The sequence below is a fragment of the Manis javanica genome, chromosome 9 (genome assembly GCF_040802235.1).
Source record: "Manis javanica isolate MJ-LG chromosome 9, MJ_LKY, whole genome shotgun sequence".
Classification (NCBI taxonomy): Eukaryota; Metazoa; Chordata; class Mammalia; order Pholidota; family Manidae; genus Manis; species Manis javanica.
The window spans coordinates 84,896,215-84,919,379 of NC_133164.1; the positions used below are offsets into that span (position 1 = coordinate 84,896,215).

General features: G+C 38.7%; 1 non-coding gene and 1 pseudogene across 1 annotated transcript; both read right to left on the minus strand.

Annotated features, from left to right (window-relative positions):
• Positions 1 to 1,071: 1,071 nt before the first annotated feature.
• Positions 1,072 to 22,634, minus strand: LOC108408248 (wings apart-like protein homolog; annotated as a pseudogene).
• LOC118972558 (U2 spliceosomal RNA) lies at positions 3,014 to 3,204 on the minus strand. Its single transcript, XR_005061596.2, has one exon. It is a non-coding gene; the product is annotated as a U2 spliceosomal RNA (small nuclear RNA).
• Positions 22,635 to 23,165: the final 531 nt, after the last annotated feature.

Below are 23,165 nucleotides of genomic sequence, written 5' to 3' on the forward strand. Positions count from 1 at the left end.
GGATTTCCTTGCTGCTGGACTAAGTGTCCCAGGACACTTCTATCCAGCTGTGGGGTCCCTGTGCCTTTAAGACTTCCAAAAAGCACTCGCTTTTCTTTGTCCCCAGGGTGCCGGCTGCAGGGACCTGCTCAAAGGTCTTACTGTCCTGTTTCCCTAGTATCCAGGACCCCACGCATACACTGTGTCTGTGCTCTGGTGTGGATGGCTAGGGCTGGCTATTTAGCAGTCTTGGGCTCCCTCTCCCTCCCTGCTCTGAGTCCTCTCCTCCTGCCCGGAGCTGGGGTGTGGGGTGCATGGGTCCTGCTGGGCCAGGGCTTGTATTTTACCCCTTTTTTGAGGTGCTGGGTTCTCGCAGGTGTGGATGTGGTCTGGGTCTTCTGGTTTCTCTTTTAGGTAGAGTTATCTTTGTTGTATTTTCAAAAATATATGTGGTTTTGGGAGGAGATTTCCACTGCTCTACTCACACTGTCATCTTGGCTCTGCCCCTCCATGTCATCACATTTAATCCTTACAATCAGCATAGGAGATGAGTACAATTTTTTTAATTCACAAAATTATTAAAAGCTTCACATACTATTGGAATCATTCAATGAAAAAGCAAAAGCAAATGAGCCTGAAAAAGGAACTAACCTGTTATCTAGAATGTCCTTAGAACATCAATTCCTCAGTAGCTAGGTTGCCTCTGCACCTGTCTGGCATGACAACAGTGGCTCAACATACACAGCAGTTGCACTAACAGCAGCACAAATATTCCCCTTAAAACTTGCCCAGAAAAAAATCAGACAACAAGGGGAGAGTATAAACTCTGCCGAAGTGAGTGTTTTTAAGTACTGCATGAAATTGTTAACAGCCTGAACCTTTTCCCTCACTGTTGATAGTTGCAGATTGATATAGTAACTGTCATTTAGCAAATGCAGAATGTATGATGAAGAAATCACATGGCCTTAAAAATCCAAACATGAATGTTACTGATGAACTTTCCTGGTCTATCTTCAAGGTCGCCTTTCATGACTTTTCTTTGTGTAAGAACAGCTCCAGCATTACTGAGCACCTGAAGCAAAGGTAAAGCAGCTAGCAGTGTTCCAAGTATTCAGTCACTCTAGAGATAAATTTCTGGCTTGTGGTCCCAACAGCACTAGTATGATTCATGAAGCTCAGGAATTTTTTGAGCATCTCTGTCATTATTGAAAAGTCCCCTTCTGGCAGATACTCCTGCATGGCAGACACATTGATTGGACTCTCCTGGCAGAGACATCCAAGAAGCAGCGCTGTGTACAAGGCCGTAATTCTGTCCTCCATGTGTTTACCAGCATGCTGAAGAGCTTTATTGAGGTCAAGTTCTTCATCCTCCTCCTCCTTCTGTTTCTCTTCTGTATGATCGGGCTTTTCAATTGATACCCACTGCACCTCTCCACTTGTTTCTTGCCACTCTCTACTCTTATCATGCCGGGTGGTGGGAGCGTCTTTGATCAGTTCATCTGTTTTACTTTCTTCCAACTGGGCTGCTCGCTCTTGCTCAAGGAGTAGCTGCGCTAAAGCGTGAACAGCATGAGCTTGTCCATCTGTCCTTAAACTATCATCTCCTTCTCCGCTACAGAAGGAAGAATCAAAAGAACATGACAGTGTTGATTCTGACACTATATTCCACTAGATTTATCAGTAGACCTAAGCCCGGCACTCGAATATCAAATCTCTACTCCTGAAGCAGATACTTTGGAACCTGAAGCACACAATTCATAGCTGTGCCAATCAGGCCATCCTGTTCTGTTTTGGTGCTGTCCCACTCATTATTATTAGTTAAATTGGGCAGCACCCCAATGATGGCCCTCATGCAGTCTTCCACTGCTTTACCCATGTGGCTGGTTACATTCTGGTGAGGCAGAGGCTTACTGTCAGGTAAACGCATACTGTTCTCAGCATGGTATATTGCTGAATCAATTATTCACAATGTTGTAATCTTTAGCTAGTGAAACAATGAGTTGTGAATATTTATATGCTATAAAGTAGCTTTGATTCTCTGGATTATGCACTGTTACACTTTCTAAAACTCATAAACATCTCTCTGCTCCCCATAATGAGGCTACTAGTTTCTCTTCATCCTCATGTCTACTTAAATGATCCACACATTCTTTTACTTTATCTCCAATATAATCCAGACCACCCAAAAGCTGGAGTTCCTCTTTAAACCAGTCTCCTGCTTGTTTAGAAGTAAAGGATAGTAATGTCTCCATAGCTAAATGTCCCATCGTTGTATTTTCTAGATCAAGATGCTTATTGTGTACAGTTTCACAGAGCCTTCGAATTTTTTCTTTGATTTTGTCTTTTTCATTCAGTAGCTTAGCTGAAGAAGCATCTTGTTCCAGTTCTAGAAGTCGAATCACTAGATCTAGGCTAGCTCTATCAAGATCCATGTTCAAACGATCTCTACTCAATATGTACATAAGGACAGCTGTACAAAGGGACAGATTCTGGTGGTGCTGAGAATAATCCAAAGTTTTAAAGACCATTGCTACCATTCCATGTGCTCCCAGGTGCATTTGAAAACTGGGAATGGCACATTTTGTAGCCAAGCTAATAACAGTAAGGCAACGTGTGTTCAGAAGTTGAGTGCTCTTTAAGCCACTTAACAAGTACTCAATGTCATCAGTGAACTCTTGATTTCCACCAGATTCTACCACATCATTGAAGTACTTTACATGCTGAGCAACAGTTTATAATTCTTTGTCTTCTTTTCTGTATTTCAGTGCAGTAACTATATCCTGGTAGGGCTGAGTAGGTATTGTCACAGTTTTTATCACTTTGGGTGGTGATACAGGAGCCGTAAAAACTCCATCATCTTTTTGATTTGGTTCCTTTGAAGACAGCCTCACTGGGACACTCAGAGGTTTTACTACTGGCAGCCCAGGTAGTTCTTCTGAGTCTGGATGGTTCCAATGTCTGGCATTATATACAGCTTTTGTAGGAGACTTTTGTTACCTGTATTCAATGTTCCAATATTCAATCACAGTGAAAGAAGGGGTGCACCTTTCCTGGAAGTACTGCACTACCAGGTCAATGCACAAAGTAGATGGAGCAAGCTCCTACTCCAACTCCCTGCTCCAAAAATCCATTTGATATATTGTCCTCAGATAGAGAACGTAACAGATATTAAACTGATAAGAACAGATACTATACTTGATCTTAGCCAAAAGGCCGAGAAGCGATGAATACAGTTTTTATGTCCCAATTTTCTGATAGAGAAGCATGCAGAGGTAATTTGCTTAAGAACTGAGATGTGGTAGAGCCTTGGATTTGAACCCAAAAACTCCAGTTCCTTAGCCTACAACACTTAACTGCAATGCTGTCCTACCTGTCAGGATTGTAGAAAGATAAAAGTAACTACAAATTTAAAGTATCAACTCTTTGCTGGGGGACTTAGTTAATCAGTGTAATAAGTAATCAAAGATGCTATATTGGTGGCAGTTCTAGACTGATAACATAAAAATGGTGAATTTGTCAAATTTAAGTTCTGTCCCCAACTAGCTTGGAGTTGTATGAGAATTTGTCTGGTCTTTGTCCCATGTTCCTGGCATGGAGCTTTTAAAGCCCTTGGAACTTCCCAAGTGGTGAAAGTATCCTTGTTATTCATGAGCCCCTTGGATCCCATCTGAGTTTAGGGAGTCGTGGTAGGTTCCTAGGTAGCTTCAGAAAGCAAGCCATTTGCTGGAGGGTTAAAACTTTGAGCCAGCCTGACCTCTGTGGAGGGACATGTGGTCAATGATGTAATCAGTCATGCTTATGTAATGGAACCCCAACAGAAACTCTGGACGTCAAAGCTTAGTAACTCCTCCTGGCTGGTGAACACATTGATGTGTTAGGAGGACGATGTTCCTCGATTCTACGAAGACAGGGTGCAGAGGCTCCGTGTTTGGGACCCTCCCGGCCTTGCCATGTGTGTCTCTTTGTTCGGTTGTTCCTGAGTTATATCATTTATAGTAAAACTGAAGTCATAAGTATAGTGTTTTCCTAAGTTCTGTGAGTGAGTCTAGTGAATTATCAAACTTTAGGGGACTTGTAAGAATGCCCCAGATTTGTAGCTGGTCGGTCTGAAGTAAGGGTAGTCTTGTAGACCAGATGCTTTAACCTGTGGGCTCTGTATTAACTCCAACTGGTTCATACCATGGTTGAATTGAAGTACACCAGCAGAGGTGAGTAAAGACAAATTAATTACTTCCTTGCATTTGGTAACAAATTAAGACTTTATTTCATTAAGTGCTGCAGTTAGGGTTGTAGAGAGATGCAGAAGATGACTTTGATCTTGATTTCTTCCTGAAGGATGTATGTGTATGTATAAGTGCATTGTGTAAGTGTGTATAAAAAAATGGAACATTTTGAACTATATAAGTCATTATAAGCTTTGATTAGAGAGAAAAATACTACCAAGAAACAAAAGCTGGAACAGTTTAATGGACTTAGAATCTCTCTTTTCATTGCAAATTTATAAACCCTTTGGTAGGAAGGAGCTTATGATGTCACTGAATTCACTCCTTTTACTGTACTTATGAGGACATTGAAATCCTTCAATTCATATTTGATAACTTATCTAAAGTCACACATCTAATCAGGATAGAATTGGGACTGGATTCCAAGCAGCTCTAAGGCTTTATGTGTTTTAGTCTACAGTTCTATCCATTGAAGAAGAGGTTGTGCATATATACTAAACATTTATATATTTGTACTCTTTATATGAATTCACAAGTAATATATACATGCATTTATATTGCAAATTTCAACAACACAAATACCTAGAATAACTGTCAAAGTTCCTTTTCTCCCACACTAACCAGAGTTCTGTCCTGGAGCATGCCATTTTTGCAGCTTGGTATATATTCTTCCAAACATTTCCCAGGAGTTTACATATTCATAGTGATATATTGGTTTGTTAAAAGTGCTTTTCCATAAATGAGTTCATAAATACATGCTCCTCTTCAACATTCTTTTCACGCTTAATGATAGGTATTAGGCATATTTCTATGTTAGCATTATAGGTCTAACTCCTGCATGGATTGTACATAATCAATTGCGTATAAAAAACAAAAAAGAAGAAAACAATCACATCATATGACTGAGAGCAAACCAAGGAGTTTCAGTGCTTTCCTTTTATTATTGTTGTTTCCTGTGTTGCATTTTTTCCTGATATTCAGCTGTTTTTCTCTAAATGTCTTTCATCTCTTTCTCTTTCCTAAAAGAAATGTATTTACAAGAGTTGCCTTTTGCAGCATTTTCTAACTTTAGCTCATTTAAATACTTCATTGTGTGACTAATTGTAAATCCAAGTCTGTTTCTTTTTTTTTAAGGTATGATTGATATACACTCTTATGAAGGTTTTACATGAAAAACAATGTGGTTACTATATTTACCCATATTATCAAGTCTCCCCCCATATCCCAATGCAGTCACTGTCCATCAGTGCAGCAAGATGCCACAGATTCACAATGTGCCTTCTCTGTGCTACACTGTTCTCCCTGTGATCCCCCACACCATGTGTACTAAACATAATACCCCTCAGTCCCCTTCTCCCTCTCTCCCCACCTGCCCTCCCACACCCCTCCCCTTTGGTAACCACTAGTTCCTTCTTGGAGTCTCTGGGTCTGCTGCTATTTTGTTCCTTCAGTTTTGCTTCGTTGTATTACTCCACAAATGAGGGAAATAATTTGGCACTTGTCTTTCTCTGCCTGGCTTATTTCACTGAGCATAATGTCCTCCAGCTCCATCCATGTTGTTGAAAATGGTAGGATTTGTTTTCTTCTTAGGGCTGAATAATATTCCATAGTGTATATGTACCACCTCTGCTTTATCCATTCATCTACTGATAGACACTTAGGTTGCTTCCATATCTTGGCTATTGTAAAAAGTGTTGCAATAAATGTAGGGGTGCATCTGTCTTTTTGAATCTGAGAAGTTGTATTCTTTGGGTAAATTCCAAGGAGTGGGATTACTGGGTCAATTGGTATTTCTATTTTTAGTTTTTTGAGGAACCTCCATATTGCTTTTTTCCACAATGGTTGAACTAGTTTACATTCCCACCAGCAGTATAGGAATGTTCCACTTTCTCCACATCCTCTCCTGCATTTGTTGTTCTTAGTCTTTTTGATGCTGGCCATCCTTACTGGTGTGAGGTGATGATATCTCATTGTGGTTTTAATTTGCATTTCCCTGATGATTAGTGATGTGGAGCATCTTTTCATGTGTCTGTTGGACATCTGAATTTCTTTCTTCTTTGGAGAACTGTCTCTTCATATCCTCTGCCCATTTGTTAATCAGGTTATTCTCTTTTTGGGTGTTAAGGCATGTAAATTCTTTATACATTTTGGATGTTAACCCCTTGTTGAACATGTCATTTACAAATATATTCTCCCATACTGTAGGATGCCCTTTTGTTCTGTTGATGGTGTCCTTTGCTGTACAGAAAGTTTTCAGTTTTATTTAGTCCCATGAGTTCATTTTTTATTTTGTTTCCCTTGCTCGAGGAGATGTGTTCAGGAAGAAGTTGCTCATGCTCATATTCAGGAGATGTTTGCCTATGTTGTCTTCTAAGAGTTTTATGGTTTCATGACTTACATTCAAGTCTTTAATCCATTTCTTGTTTACTTTTGATTATGGGGTTAAACAATAATCCAGTTTCATTCTCTTACATGTAGCTGTCCAGTTTTGCCAACATCAACTGTTGAAGAGGCTGTCATTTCCCCATTATATATCCATGGCTCCTTTACCATATATTAATTGACCATATATGTTTGGGTTTATGTCTGGGATCTCTATTCTGTTCCATTGGTCTATGGGTCTGTTCTTATGCCAGTACCAAATTGTCTTGATTACTGTGGCTTTGTAATAGAGCTTAAAGTCAGGGAGTGTATTTACCCGCACTTTATTCTTCCTTCTCAGGATTGCTTTGGCTATTTGAGGTCTTTTATGGTTCCATATGAATTTTAGAACACTTTTCTCTAGTTTGTTGAAGAATGCTGTTGGTATTTTGATAGGAATTGCATTGTATCTATAGATTTTTCTTTAGGCAGGATGGCCATTTTTACAATATTAATTCTTCCTATCCATGAGCACAGGTTGTGTTTCCATTTATTGGTATCTTCTTTAATTTCTCTCATGATTGTCTTGTAGTTTTCAGAGTATAGGTCTTTCACTTCCTTGCTTAGGTTTATTCCTAGGCCTTTTATTCTTTTTGATGCAATTGTGAATGGAATGGTTTTTCTGATTTCTCTCTCTGCTAGTTCATCATTAGTGTATAGGAATGCCACAGATTTCTGTGTATTAATTTATTATCTGCAACTTTGCTGAATTCATATATTAGATCTAATAGTTTTGGAGTGGATTCTTTAGGGTTTTTCGTGTACAATATCATGTCATCTGCAAACAGTTTAACTTCTTCCTTGCCAATCTGGATGCCTTTTATTTCTTTGTGTTGTCTGATTGCTGTGGCTAGGACCTCCAGTACTATGTTGAATAGAAGTGGGAACAGTGGGCATCCTTGTCTTGTTCCTGATCTTAAAGGAAAAGCTTTCAGCATCTCTCTGTTAAGTATGATGTTGGCTGTGGGTTTGTCATTTATGGCCTTTATTATGTTGAGGTATTTGGCCTTTATGCCCATTTTGTTGAGAGTTTTTATCATGAGTGGATGTTGAATTTTGTCAAATTCTTTTTCAGCATCTATGGAGATGATCATGTGGTTTTTGACCTTCTTTTCACTGATGTGGTGGATGATGTTGATGGATTTTCGAATGTTATACCACCCTTGCACCCCTGGAATAAATCCTACTTGATCATGATGGATGAATTTTTTGATGTATTTTTAAATTTGGTTTGCTAATATTTTGTTGAGTCTTTTTGAATCTGTGTTCATGAGGGATATTGGTCCATAATTTTCTTTTTTTTTGTGGTGTCTTTGCCTGGTTTTGGTATTAGAGTGATGCTGGTCTCATAGAATGAGTTTGGAAGTATTCTCTCTTCTTCTATTCTTTGAAAACTGTAAGGAGGGTGGGTATTAGGTCTTCACTAAATGTTTGATAAAAATGAGGAGTGAAACCATCTGGACCAGGAATTTTGTTCTTAGGTAGTTTTTTGATTACCAGTTCAATTTTGTTGCTGTAATTGATCTGTCAGATTTTCTGTTTCTTCCTTGGTCAGCCTTGGAAGGTTGTAGTTTTCTAGAAGGTGGTCCATTTCTTCTAGGTTATATAGTTTGTTAGCATATAATTTTTCATAATATTTGCTAATAATTCTTTGTATTTCTGTGGTGTCTGTAGTGATTTTTCCTTTCTCATTTTTGATTCTGTTTATGTGTGTAGGCTCTCTTTTTTTCTTGATAAGTCTGGTTAGGGGTTTATCTATTTTGTTTATTTTATTGAAGAACCAGCTTCTGGTTTCATTGATTCTTTCTATTGTTTTACTCTTGATTTTATTAATTTCTGCTCTTATCTTTATTATGTCCCTCCTTCTACTGACTTTGGGCCTCATTTGTTCTTCTTTTTCTAGTTTCATAAATTGTGAGTTTAGACTGCTTATATGAGATTGTTCTTCTTTCCTGAGGTAGGCTTGTATTGCAGTATATTTCCTCTTAGCACGGCCTTGGCTGTGTCCCACAGATTTTGTGGTGTTGAATTATTGTTGTTATTTGTCTCTATATATTGCTTGATCTCTGTTTTTATTTGGTCATTGATCCATTGGTTATTTAGGAGCATGTTGTGAAGCCTCCATGTGTTTGTGCAATTTTTCATTTTCTTTGCATAATTTATTTCTAGTTTCATACCTTTGTGGTCTGAGAAACAGGTTGGTACAATTTCAGTGTTTTTGAATTTACTGCGGCTTTTTTTGTGTCCTATATATGATCTATTGTTGAAAATGTTCCATGTGCACTAGAGAAGAATGTGTATCCTGCTGCTTTTGGGTGTAGAGTTCTGTAGATGTCTGTTAGGTCCATCTGTTCTAATGTGTTGTTCAGTGCCTCTGTGTCTTTACTTATTTTCTGTCTGGTAAATCTGTCTTTCAGAGTGAGTGGAGTATTGAAGTCTCCTAGAATGAATGCATCACATTCTATTTCCTCTTTTAATTCAGTTAGTATTTGTTTCACATATGTAGATGCTCCTGTGTTTGGAGCATAGATATTTATAATGGTTATATCTTCTTGTTGGATTGACCCCTTTATTATTATGCAATGTCCTTCTTTGTCCCTTGTGACTCTCTTTGTTTTGAAGTCTATTTTGTCTGATACCAGTACTGAAACTCCTGCTTTTTTCTCTCTATTAGTTACATGAAATATGTTTTTCCATCCCTTCACTTTTAGTCTGTGTGTATCTTTGGGTTTAAAGTGAGTCTCTTCTAGGAAATGTATAGATGGGTCTTGTTTTTTATCCATTCAGTGAGTCTATGTCTTTTGATTGGTGCATTCAGACCATTTACTTTTAGGGTGATTATTGATAGGTATGCACTTATTACCACTGCAGACTTTAGATTTGTGGTTAACAAAAGTTCAAGGTTATATTCCTTACTATCTAAGAGTCTAACTTAACTCACTTAACTCTCTAAGGGTCTAACTTAACTCACTTAACTAACTTAACTCTTGCTATTACAAACACGATCTAAAGGTTCTTTTCTTTTTCTCCTCATGTTTTTTCCTTCTCCATTCTTTATATACTAGGTATCATATTCTGTACTCTTTGTCTATCCCTTGATTGACTTTGGGGATAGTTAATTTAATTTTACATTTTCCTAGTAACTAGCTGTTCTACTTTCTTTGTTGTGGTTTTATTACCTCTGGTGACAGCTATTAAACCTTAGGAACACTTCTATCTGTAGCAGTCCCTCCAAAATACACTGTAGTGGTAGTTTCTGGGAGGTGATTTCTCTCAGCTTTTGCTTATCTGGAAATTGTTTAATCCCTCCTTCAAATTTAAATGATAATCTTGCCGGATAAAGTAATCTTGGCTCCAGGCCCTTCTGCTTCATTGCATTAAATACATCATGCCACTCCCTTTGGGTCTGTAAGGTTTCTGCCGAGAAGTCTGATGTTAGCCTGATGGGTTTTCCTTTGTATGTGATCTTATTTCTCTCTCTGGCTGCTTTTAATGGTCTGTCCTTATCCTTGATCTTTGCCATTTTAATTACTATATGTCTTGGTGTTGTCTTTCTTGGGTCCCTTGTTTTGGGAGATCTGTGCATCTCCATGGCCTGAGAAACTATCTCCTTCCCCAGATTGAGGAAATTTTCAGCAATTACCTCCTCAAAGACACTTTCTATCCCTTTTTCTCTCTTCTTCTTCTGGTACCCCTATAAATGTGAATATTGTTATGTTTGGATTGGTCACACAGTTCTCTCAATATTCTTTCATTCTTAGAGATCCTTTTTTCTCTCTGTGCCTCAGTTTCTTTGAATTCCTCCTCTCTAGTTTCTATTTCGTCTATCATCTCCTCCACCATATCTAATCTGCTTTTAATACCCTCCATTGTGCTCTTCCCCGATTGGATCTTCAACCAGAATTCATTCCTGAGTTCTTGAATATTTTTCTGTACCTCCATGAGCATGTTAATGATTTTTCTTTTAAGCTCCCTTTCAGGAAGATTCATGAAGTCGATGTCATCTTTCTCAGGAGTTGTATTAATAATTTTACTTTGGGCCAGGCTCCTTTGGCTTTTCATATTTGTATATGGCACCCTCTAGTGTCCAGAAGCTCTACTCTCTGGAGCTGCTCAGCCCCTGAAGCAATATTGGGGGTTGCAGGGGAGTGATATTTGTGCCTGGTGGGAGGAAAAAGCTGTTCCCTGCTTCCCGGCCACTATGCCTGTCTCCACTGCCTGAGACTGTAGGCTGAGCACACAGGTATAAGCCTCTATGCTTTGCCTTTTTAGTTGCTGTAGACCGATCTTTCCTCTGGCTGGCCTAATGCCAGTGCAGGATTTGCCAGTTTGTGAGCCAGGTAGGGCTGGCGGGAGAAAGGACCAGTAGGCTGCATATCACGAGGGGGTCATTGGAACTGTGTAGCCAGCCAGGGGGCTGGAGCACTTGAAGATTGTGAAAGCTCCCAACCTGCTGGGCAGAGTGCACCTGGACAATTTTGTCTACCTGTCCTTTCTCCTGAGCAGTAAACTGTGTGCAATCCTTTCCCCTTTAGCAGCTCTCTTTCTAAGGGCTTCCTTGTTAGGAAGTCTCTCAGACTGCCCACCTTTCTTTTTCCCCAGAGCAGCCGGATATGGATTCCTGTTTTTCACAAGTGGCTGGAATCTCAGTCTCTCCATGAATTCTGCCTGTCTTAGCTTTCCAACCCCCTAATCACGAGAGTATCATGAAAGCACCATGAAATGTAGGCTTGTGCTCCCAGAGCAGATCTCCAGAGTTAGGCATTCAGCAGTCCCAGGCCTCCACTCCCTCCCTGCTCTGTTTCTCTTCCTCCCGCTGGTGAGCTGGGGTGGGGGAAGGGCTTGGGTCCCTCTAGGCCACAGCTTTGGTACGTTACCCTGTTTCGTGAGGCCTGCTCTTTTCTCCAGATGTATGCAGTCTGGCAGAGTCCTCTTTCCTGTTGCTCTTTCAGGATTAGTTGTATTAATTATATTTTCGTATTATGTGTGGTTTTAGGAGGAAGCCTCTGTCTCACCTCTCACGCTGCCATCTTTAATCCTTCAGCCCCAAGTCTATTTCTTTAGGTACTCTGATAAGAAGGCTATTTAGTTTAACTTTCTAAACTTCAGTTTTCTGAAATAAAATTGGATAATGATACATACTTTAGGATGGTTGGGAGGATTAAATGGGTATGTAAGTGTTTAGTACCAGAATATTCTCTCTGTATACTCATACATGCTAGACATGATTGGGAGTTTGCAGTCATTTATTATGTAGGAAATTTCATGGCTCTGTGCAATCAGATATTCTATCATCAGATCTGATTCCAAGTTGGAAAGCCATTCTACATGTGCATTCAAGAAACAGTTTTGAGTATGTACTTTGAGGCAGGCATCATTTCAATTAGGACAGTGAACAAAGCATTTGGTACTTTCATGGAGCTTATATAGATAAGGAACAAACATAGAAATGATACATGAGTAAAACTTAACTATGGTAGATGATGATGAATACTAAAGAGGAAATATGGGGGATAGACAATGTTGGAGTGCATTTGCAATTTTAGATACCATGGCAGGGAAATCTTCTCTAAGAAGGTAATATTTGAGCAAAGATCTAAAAGAGATGGTGGCAAAAGCTGTAAGGATATTTGGTGAATAATTCCTGCAAGGCTCTGAGGTGAGAGTAAAGTTGGTGTGTTCAGGGAACAGTCAGTAGTCCACTCTAAGTAAGATAAGGCTGAGATCAGAGATACAGATGGGGCCAGGTTTTACAGAATGGTGCAGACCATTGTGCATTGTTCCATGCAGACCATGGTCAGGATCCGGACTTAGATGAGCAAGGAGCTGATGCTCCAATGCAGACCATCTGGGTGAATGGTATACATTTGGACCTGTGCTATCCACTCACCTACACTGGTTAAAGGAATTATGATCAGCAAGGGCATGGGAACTTAAAGACCTTCCCAGGAATCCTAGCTCCCTTGCATTTTTACCTTGCGACCTTGGGAAAGCTGATTGCTTTCCATACCCTCCCGTGTTCTTGTCTGTAAAATTTGTACTAGCATTGTGATGAAATTAAATGGGAAAATGCCTGTCTTAAAGTAAGTATTCAATAAATAACATTATTATCATTAGGGGTATTTAAAATATAAAGGAAAGTTCATTATTTATACTAGAATGTATTGTTTTGAATTTTTTAACATCTGGTTAATTTGATTATTGAGAAACAATGTTTCATTTTCCTTTTTATATATCAAACCAGTGTATCAAGAATAGAGAAAATAAAATACAGCTCATTGATATTTATTTATTCACTAGCCAGACAATGAGAAAACACTTAACTTATAATATGTTGAATTGTACTCTATAGTTTATGGAAGAGAAAAAAACATATAGTTTATGGAAGGAGAAGACAATCTTTCCTTTACAGTGGATATGATTGGGGTAAAACAATGATCTGAAATAATTGCTAAAGTGTACAGTGATAGGACTGGACTGGATCTGTATCTCAAAGTATGTGTGATGATAAGCAGATGTTATTTCGAAAGGATTTGACAGCCAAGCCAATTGAGAGCTTGCTTGGCCTTTTGCCATGTATGTATAATGCAATCACAGAATACATTATTGTCCTTTTTACTTTAAATAATCAAATTTCTATAAAGATATGAAATACAGTCTTTTATAATTATGCACAGTTACCACTTCTGCAAAGTTGGGCTTTCATCTGGGAACATTTTCTTTAGCTTGAAGAGCTTCCCTTAGTAATTTTTGAAGTGTGGGTCTGTTGGTGATGAATTCTCTAAGATTTAGTTTGTCTGAAAAATATATTTTATTTTAATTGAAGTTGCATATGGGATTCAAGATCGACTTTTTGTGTGTGTCAGCATTTAAAAAATGTCATCGAACTTTCATTGTTTATAAGAAGTTTTTCTTACTCTCAAATTACTATTGATTCTCTCAAATATATGTATTTTTTGTTTATGCTGGTTGTTTTTAAGATTCTCATTTTGTTTTTTATTTTCAGGAGGTTGATTATGATATCCCTGGTACAGTATTCTTTACATTTATTATGATTGATATTTGCTAAGCATTGTGAATCTTTGGATTGATGATTTTCATTAATTTTGAAAGATTTTTGGACATTACTTTTGATACTTCTTTTATCCCAGGCTGTATTCTTGAATTTCAATTTCATGAATGTTATGGTCTCACAAGTTTCTGGTGTTTGGTGTTATTTGATTTTAGTTATTTCATCTCCTTTTTCTTCAGATTGGGTAATTCTCTCTATCTGTCCACAAGTTCATTGATCCTTTATTCTACTAAGCCCAGTGTGTTTTTAAGCTCATCCAGTAAATTCTTTTTTCAACTTAAAAATTTTAATTTCTAGGATTTTTACTTTCTTTCTCAAAGCTTCAATTTTCTTTGCTAAAATCCCTATTGATTACTCATCTTGTACATCTTTTTCTCTGTCCTTTAGATATTTACAGTATTTAAAAATCCTAGTCTATTAATGACAATGTTTTGATCAATTGCAGATTTGCTTCTATTAACATTTTTCTCCCTTGGTTATTGGTCACATTTTCAAGCTTTAGCTCGTGTCATAATTTTTGATTGCATGCTGGATGCTGGATATTATATGTAAAAAACAGGAAAGCTTGAACAAAATTAATTTTTTTATAAAGGACATGCCTTTTCCTTTGTGAGGAAGCTAGGCGAAAGAGGTGATATTGCTTATTTTTACTAGAGTTGAACTGTATCAGTGCGAAGTTGAAGTTTTAATCAGTTTCAGATCATCTCGGTTTTTAGATATCTTATAGGTGTGTTCAGGTGCACTTCCTGAGCAGGACTTCATGATTCAGGAATTAGAAGTCTATGATACTTTTTCTTTTTTGAACCCAGCCTTCAGCTACTACTTACAAGTGAGACTGGGGAAGAATTGTTGGATCAGGAAGACTGGCATTTGATATGGGGCTCTTACAAATTAAACACCGTCTCTTCAGTTCATACAGTCATGTAGTTTTGTTTGGTTTTCTTGTCCCAACAAAGAAATGCTTATAGCAGTCCAGCTCCTCTTCCTGTTTTTATCTGCAGATTAGACATAGTCCAAGGGATGAAAGCAATCATCAGTCTATTCACTTAATAAGGAAGGTATCACTGTCCTCTGGAATTTTGAATTCTTTGTGTCCATTATTCTTTGATGGTTTTAAAGAAAAGCATACTTTTTAGTTTATCGGGTGTTTCTTATTGTGGCAGCTACAATATTCTTCTATGGTTTTCTATATTCTGAGTAGAAATGGAAATGTAGCATTTAATTTTATATCTTTAATAATAAAAAAAACTTGATGAAGGTCCTTAATTAAAGGTACTTTGACAATATGTACATACAGGGAGCTATTCAAATTGGTGGAGTAGAGGACCAATTAAGACAGACATTGGCTATTACAAGTGATTGGTGAGAGGACTGGCATATTTTAAAATAGCACTGTTACAGTGAGTATAAAGATAGGTTGATTATTAAAGTATCATGAGATAGTGAAAGGGAAAAGCATTTTAAACTTTGCATTTCAAATGAAAGTTTAGCAAATACAGCTCTCATTTGGAATGGCATTAGCAATCTCAGGTTCAAAGTAACAGACACTTTTTAAAAAAAATAATTAATTCATTAAAAAAATTTGGTATCATTAATCTACAATTACATGAAGGACATTATGTTTACTAGGTTATCCCCTTCACCAAGTCCCCCCCCACATCCCCATTCACAGTCACTGTCCATCAAAATAGTAAGATGTTGTAAAATCACTACTTGTCACCAAGTTCACAGTCACTGTCCTTCAACATAGTAAGATGCTGTAAAATCACTACTTGTCTTCTCTGTGTTGCACAGCCCTCCCCATGCCCCCCCAACACTATACATGCTAATCGTAATGCCCCGTTTCTTTTCTTCCCGCCATTATCCCTCCCTTCCCACCCATCATCCCCAGTCCCATTCCCTTTGGTAACTATAGTCCATTCTTGGGTTCTGTGCTTCTGCTGCTGTTTTGTTCCTTCAGTTTTATTTTGTTCTTATACTCCACATATGAGTGAAATCATTTGGTACTTGTCTTTCTCCGCCTGGCTTATTTCACTGAGCATAATACCCTCTAGTTCCATCCATGTTGTTGTGAATGGTAGGATTTGTTTTTTTCTTATGGCTGAGTAATATTCCATTGTGTATATGTACCACATCTTCTTTATCCATTCATCTACTGATGGACATTTAGGTTGCTTCCATATCTTGGCTATTGTAAATAGTGCAGTGATGAACATAGGGGTGCATCTGTCTTTTTCAAACTGGAGTGCTGCATTCTTAGGGTAAATTCCTAGAAGTGGAATTCCTGGGTCAAATGGTATTTCAATTTTGAGCATTTTGAGGAACCTCCATACTGCTTTCCACAATGGTTGAACTAATTTACATTCCCACCAGCATTGTAGGAGGGTTCCCCTTTCTCCACAACCTTGCCAGCATTTATTGTTGTTTGTCTTTTGGATGGTAGCCATCTTGCTTGTGTGAGATGATATCTCACTGTGGTTTTAATTTGCTTTTCTCTGATGACAAGTGATGTGGAGCATCTTTTCATGTGTCTGTTGGCCATCTGCATTTCTTCTTTAGAGAACTGTCTATTCAGCTCCTCTGCCCATTTTTAATTGGATTATTTGCTTTTTGTTTGTTGAGGTGTGTGAGCTCTTTATATATTTTGGATGTCAACCCTTTATCGGATCTGTCATTTTCGAATATATTTTTCCATACTGTAGGATAAGTTTTTGTTCTATTGATGGTTTCCTTTGCTGTACAGAAGCTTTTCAGCTTGATATAGTCCCATTTGTTCATTTTTGCGTTTGTTTCCCTTGCCCAGGGAGATATGTTCAAGAAGAGGTCACTCATGTTTATGTCTAAGAGATTTTTGCCTATGTTTTTTTCTAAGAGTTTTATGGTTTCATGACTTACATTCAGGTCTTTGATCCATTTTGAATTTACTTTTGTGTATGGGGTTAGACAGTGATCTAGTTTCATTCTCTTACATGTAGCTGTCCAGTTTTGCCTGCACAATCTGTTGGAGAGACTGTCATTTCCCCATTGTATGTCCATGGCCCCTTTATCGAATATTAGTTGACCATATATGTTTGGGTTAATGTTTGTAGTCTCTATTCTGTTCCATTGGTCTGTGGCTCTGTTCTTGTGCCTACAAATTGTCTTGATTACTGTGGCTTTGTAGTAGAGCTTGAAGTTGGGGAGTGAGATCCCCCCCACTTTATTCTTCCTTCTCAGGATTGCTTTAGCTATTCAGGGTCTTTGGTGTTTCCATATGAATATTTGAACTATTTGTTCCAGTTCATTGAAGAAAGCTGTTGGTAATTTGATAGGGATTGCATCGAATCTGTATATTGCTTTGAGCAGGAAGGCCATTAATTCTTCCTAGCCAAGAGCATGGGATGAGTTTCCATTTGTTAATGACCTCTTTAATTTCTCTTAAGAGTGTCTTATAGTTTTCAGGATATAGGTCTTTCACTTCCTTGGTTAGGTTTATTGCTAGGTATTTTATTCTTTTTGATGCTATTGTGAATGGAATTGTCTTCCTGATTTCTCTTTCTATTAGTTTATTGTTAGTGTATAGGAAAGCCACAGATTTCTGTGTGTTGATTTTGTATCCTGCAACTTTGCTGAATTCCGATATTAGCTCTAGTAGTTTCGGAGTGGAGTCTTTAGGGTTTTTTATGTACAATATCATGTCATCTGCAAATAGTGACAGTTTAACTTCTTTGCCAATCTGGATTCCTTGTATTTCTTTTTTTTTGTCTAATTGCCGTTGCTAGGACCTCCAGTACTATGTTAAATAACAGTGGGGAGAGTGGGCATCCCTGTCTAGTTCCCGATCGCAGAGGAAAAGCTTTCAGTTTCTCGCTGTTCAGTATGATGTTGGCTGTGGGTTTATCATATATGGCCTTTATTATGTTGAGGTACTTGCCCTCTATACCCATTTTGCTGAGAGTTTTTATCATGAATGGATGTTGAATTTTATCAAATGCTTTTTCAGCATCTATGGAGATGATCATGTGGTTTTTGTCTTTCTTTTTGTTGATGTGGTGGATGATGTTGATGGATTTTCGAATGTTGCACCATCCTTGCATTCCTGGGATGAATCCCACTTTGTAACGGTGTACAATCCCTTTGATATATTTTTGAATTCGATTTGCTAGTATTTTATTGAGTATTTTTGCATCTACGTTCATCAGTGATATTGGTCTGTAGTTTCCTTTTTTGGTGGGGTCTCTGCCTGGTTTTGGTATTAGGGTGATGTTGGCTTCATAGAATGAGTTTCATAGTATTCCCTCCTCTTCTGTTTTTTGGAAAACTTTAAGGAGAATGGGTATTATGTCTTCTCTGTATGTCTGATAAAATTCCGAGGTAAATCCATCTGGCCTGGGGGTTTGTTCTTTGGTAGTTTTTTGATTACCACTTTGATTTCGTTGCTGGTAGTTGGTCTGTTTAGATTTTCTGTTTCTTTCTGGGTCAGTCTTGGAAGGTTGTATTTTTCTAGGAAGTTGTCCATTTCTTCTAAGTCTCCCAGCTTGTTAGCGTATAGGTTTTCATATCACTCTCTAATAATTCTTTGTATTTCCTTGGGGTCCGTCATGATTTTTCCTTTCTCATTTCTGATTCTGTTGATTTGTGTTGACTCTCTTTTCCTCTTAATAAGTCTGGCTAGAGGCGTATGTATTTTGTTTATTTTCTCGAAGAACCAGCTCTTGGTTTCATTGATTTTTGCTATTGCTTTATTCTTCTCAATTTTATTTATTTCTTCTCTGATCTTTATTATGTCCCTCCTTCTGCTGACCTTAGGCCTCATTTGTTCTTCTTTTCCCAATTTGGATAATTGTGACATTGGACCATTCATTTGGGATTGTTCTTCCTTCTTTAAATATGCCTGGATTGCTATATACTTTCCTCTTAAGACTGCTTTTGCTGTATCTCACAGTAGTTGGAGCTTTGTGTTGTTGTCGTCATTTGTTTCCATATATTGCTGGATCTCTATTTTGATTTCATCATTGATCAATTGATTATTTAGGAGCATGTTGTTAAGCCTCCATGTGTTTGTGAGCCTTTTTCCTTTCTTTGTACAGTTTATTTCTAGTTTTATGCCTTTGTGGTCTGAAAAGTTGATTGGTAGGATTTCAATCTTTCAGAGTTTACTGAGGCTGTTTTTGTGGCCTAGTATGTGGTCTATTCTGGAGAATGTTCCATGTGCACTTGAGAAGAATGTGTATCCTGTTGCTTTTGGATGTAGAGTTCTGTAGATGTCTATTAGGTCCATCTGTTCTAGTGTGTTGTTCAGTGCCTCTGTGTCCTTACTTATTTTTTGTCTGGTGGATCTGTCCTTTGGAGTGAGTGGTGTGTTGAAGTCTCCCAAAATGAATGCATTGCATTCTATTTCCTCCTTTAATTCTGTTAGTATTTGTTTCACATATGTTGGTGCTCCTGTATTGGGTACATATATATTTATAATGGTTATATCCTCTTGTTGGACTGAGCCCTTTATAATTATGTAATGTCCTTCTTTATCTTTTGTTACTTTCTTTATTTTGAAGTCTATTTTGTCTGATACCAGCATTGCAACACCTGCTTTTTTCTCTCTGTTGTTTGCATGAAATATCTTTTTCCATCCCTTGACTTTAAGTGTTTGCATGTCTTTGGGTTTGAGGTGAGTCTCTTGTAAGTAGCGTATGGATGGGTCTTGCTTTTTTATCCATTCTATTACTCTGTGTCTTTTGTTTCGTGCATTCAGTTCATTTACATTTAGGGTGATTATTGAAAGGTATGTACTTATTGCCATTGCAGACTTTAAGTTTGTGGTTACCAAAGGTTCAAGGTTAGCTTCTTTACTGTGTAACTTAACTCGCTTATTGAGCTATTATAAACACAGTCTGATGATTCTTTATTTCTCTTCCTTCTTATTCCTCCTCCTCCCTTCTTCATACATTGGGTGTTTTGTTCTGTGCTCTTTTTAGGAGTGCTCCCATCTAGAGCAGTCCCTGTAAGATGCCCTGTAGAGGTGGTTTGTGGGAGGCAAATTCCCTCAACTTTTGCTTGTCTGAGAATTGTTTAATCCCTCCTTCATATTTAAATGATAATCTTGCTGGATACAGTAATCTTGGTTCGAGGCCCTTCTGTTTCATTGCATTAGGTATATCATGTCATTCTGGCCTGTAGGGTTTCTGTTGAGAAGTCTGATGATAGCCTGATGGGTTTTCCTTTGTAGGTGACCTTTTTTTTCTCTCTGGCTGCCTTTAATACTTTGTCCTTGTCTTTGATCTTTGCCATTTTAATTATTATGTGTCTTGGCGTTGCCCTCCTTGGATCCCTTGTCATGGGAGTTCTGTGTACCTCTGTGGTCTGAGATGCCATTTCCTCCCCTAGTTTGGGGAAGTTTTCAGCAATTATTTCTTCAAAGACACTTTCTATCCCTTTTTCTCTCTCTTCTTCTTCTGGTACCCCTATAATGTGGATATTGTTCCATTTCAATTGGTCACACAGTTCTCTTAAAATTCTTTCGTTCCTCGAGATCCTTTTATCTCTCTCTGCATCAGCTTCTCTGCATTCCTGTTCTCTGTTTTCTAGTCCATTAATGGTCTCTTGCATCTCATCCATTCTGTTTTGAAGTCCTTCCAGAGATTGTTTTATTTCTGTATTCTCTCTCCTTAGTTTGTGCATATTTCTCTTCAAGTCCATCAGGATGGTTATGACTTTCGTTTTGAATTCTTTTTCAGGAAGACTGGTTAAATCTATATCCCCAGGTTTCTTCTCAGGGGAAGATGTAGCAGATGTCGAAGCTGTCTGGGTTAGTCTTGTGTGGATCAAATATTTTTGCCTTTTCATTTTGATAGGTGCAATGGTGAGCTATTTACTTTCTGGCAGCTGGGAGGGCCAAGGCTTTCCACTCGCTCCTGGCCTTTTTTTACTGGGACAACTGCGACCTCTAGTGGCTTGTGTTGGGCAATTGCGTGTAGACTGGGTCTCTGTATCTTGCCCGGCCAGTATGGAGGAAGCTCACTTGCTGTGGGCATGGCCAGACTCAGGATGCTGCTCTGCTATGGTGGGGCCCGGGAGGGGTAATGGACAGGGGGCTGTTTAGTGTTTACCTCCGTGAGGGGTCTCAGAGCTGTTGCCCAGGGGGTTAGTGCGCCCGGGGTTCCCTGGAATTTCCAGGTGCTGGACTTTGACCTGATTAGCTTCCATCCAGCTGTGGCGTCCCTGTTCCTTTAAGACTTTCAAAAAGCACTTGCTTTTCTTTGTCACAGGGGCGCCAGCTTCGGGACCCACTCAAAGGTCTTGCTGTCCTGTTTCCCTAGTTTCCAGCACCTCACGCACACACTGTGTCTGTGCTCTGGTGCAGATGGCTATGGCTGGGTGTTCAGCAGTCCTGGACTCCCTCTCCCTCCCTGCTCCGACTCCTCTCCTCCCACCGGGAGCTGGGGTGAGGTGCGCTCGGGTCCCGCTGGGCCGGGGCTTGTATCTTACCCCTTTCACCAGGCGCTGGGTTCTCGCAGGTGTGGATGTAGTCTGGCTGTTGTCCTGTGTCTTCTGGTCTCTCTTTTAGGATTAGTTGTATTTGTTGTATTTTCAATAATATATATGTTTTTAGCAGGAGATTCCCACTGTTCCACTCCCGCCTTCTTGGCTCTGCCTCGTAACAGACACTTTTTGACTGCACCTGTTACCTGTCTAGTATTAGACAGAAGTCATGCCATGAATCTGTATTTCCCATATTTCTAATCTTTTGACTAATTACACTCTAAGCCATTTAGAGGGACCTTATTGTTTTACCAGTTGAAGTTTGGCTCTTGAAAATTCTGTCAGTTGGTACTGTGTGAAATGAATGCCCTGGTGGAAAAATAGAGGCTCATCTTCCTTTATAGATCTTGTTCACAGTGGGAGGCAGGGGCTGTGATCCTTATCCTGCTGGCAGCCCAGCGATAAAAATCAGGCTCTTTCACTTCAGTTGGCTTCACCTACAGCAAATGAAATCCAGGTCTTTAAATAACATATGGCAAGGCTGTGGTTTCATTGCTTTGCCAGGCCGTGATCTAAGCTGTCAGTTGCCAATCTAAAGAAAGACAGGGAAAACGAGGAGGAAATGACAATGAAGTATTTCATGTTTTTGGGAAGAAGGCAGGATATAATGCTCCAATAAATAAAATAACTGTATTTGGGAATTGATTTTAGAGTCTGCCATTCTGGCTTACCTTCAATATCTGCAGCCTCTTAGGTTTTAGTGTCTTTATCCTAAACTTCAAGATAAGTATCTGGAGAATATAGTGCCTTTTTTTCTTTAAACATTTTGCGTTCATAACAGTACATATTACAAGACATAACTTTGATTTTAACCTCATACTTAAGAGTGTATTTCTGGATTTGTGCTTTGAAAAAATATGCTATATCAAAAGAGGAACAAATGAGAGCAACAAATAGCTCCTACTACTGTACTAACTTTAAACCTTATGCACTTACTAAGTACAATGCTTTGTATTAAATATATCAAATAGTTCAAGAAAATGCTGGATGGAAATCTAACACCTTTGGAAATATTGTGATAAATTGACAAGATAACCGTTGTTAAGCAGTAGAAATTAATAACAGAATATGATATTTTTCAGATTGAAACAGTCCTTTTTGTGGAAATACAGCCCATAGATAAAAGGGACTGTTGAAGTACAATTCTGTAGATAGGCAGATTTTAAACCCCGACAAAGAGATGAAAGATGCTTTTAGTGTCAGAAGTTCTGATGTGTGTGTTTGTGTACGTGTGACACAAATCATGAAGACATCCCTAATTCTAAAGACTTTCTGAAGAAGTCTAAAGAGTTTTTCTAACATAATTCCTAAAAGTGTTCATTTACAATTTTACTGGGTGTCTTGCTTTGTCTGTACTTCCTCCGGCCTTGTTTCTCCCATGTTCCAGAATTGCACTCATCTTTCAGATGTTCTGCTGCCATGCTAGAGGAACACAGGATGTGTTGATAGCTATATAATTAGAAATCTAAATGTAAACCCAAGAAAAATTTCTCCTCTGCAAGACATTGGAAAATGGACAGAGGTTTTCTTTTCAGTCCTCTGCTCCTCTGGATCCCCTCTCCGTCTTTCTCCAGCCTGCTCTTTGCCCTAGCAGGCTAACCTGTGTTGCTCTCATTCCCTTTGGCCAGTGGGGAGCCCTGGTAAAAGATCAGAGGGAGGGAGGAGAGTGCTGATTGGATATTTGTTTCCCGGAGTCGTTTCCAGTGAGACTGATTAAGTGCCTCTCATGAGAAGCCTCTGGTCTTCCCAAGGCATTTTCTCTGCTTGATCTCCCTCTCCAGATTCAGCGCCCACTGCTTCCCCTGCGGGTGTGTGTGCTTTGGAGGGTCACTTTGTTCTCTGTGTTTGCTTATGTATGAAGTGGGGATAATTATGGCTCTTTATTAGGAGAATTACTTTGTGAATTATATCTGTTAATGTGTGTAGAAACTTGGCAGAGTGTATTGTTATTT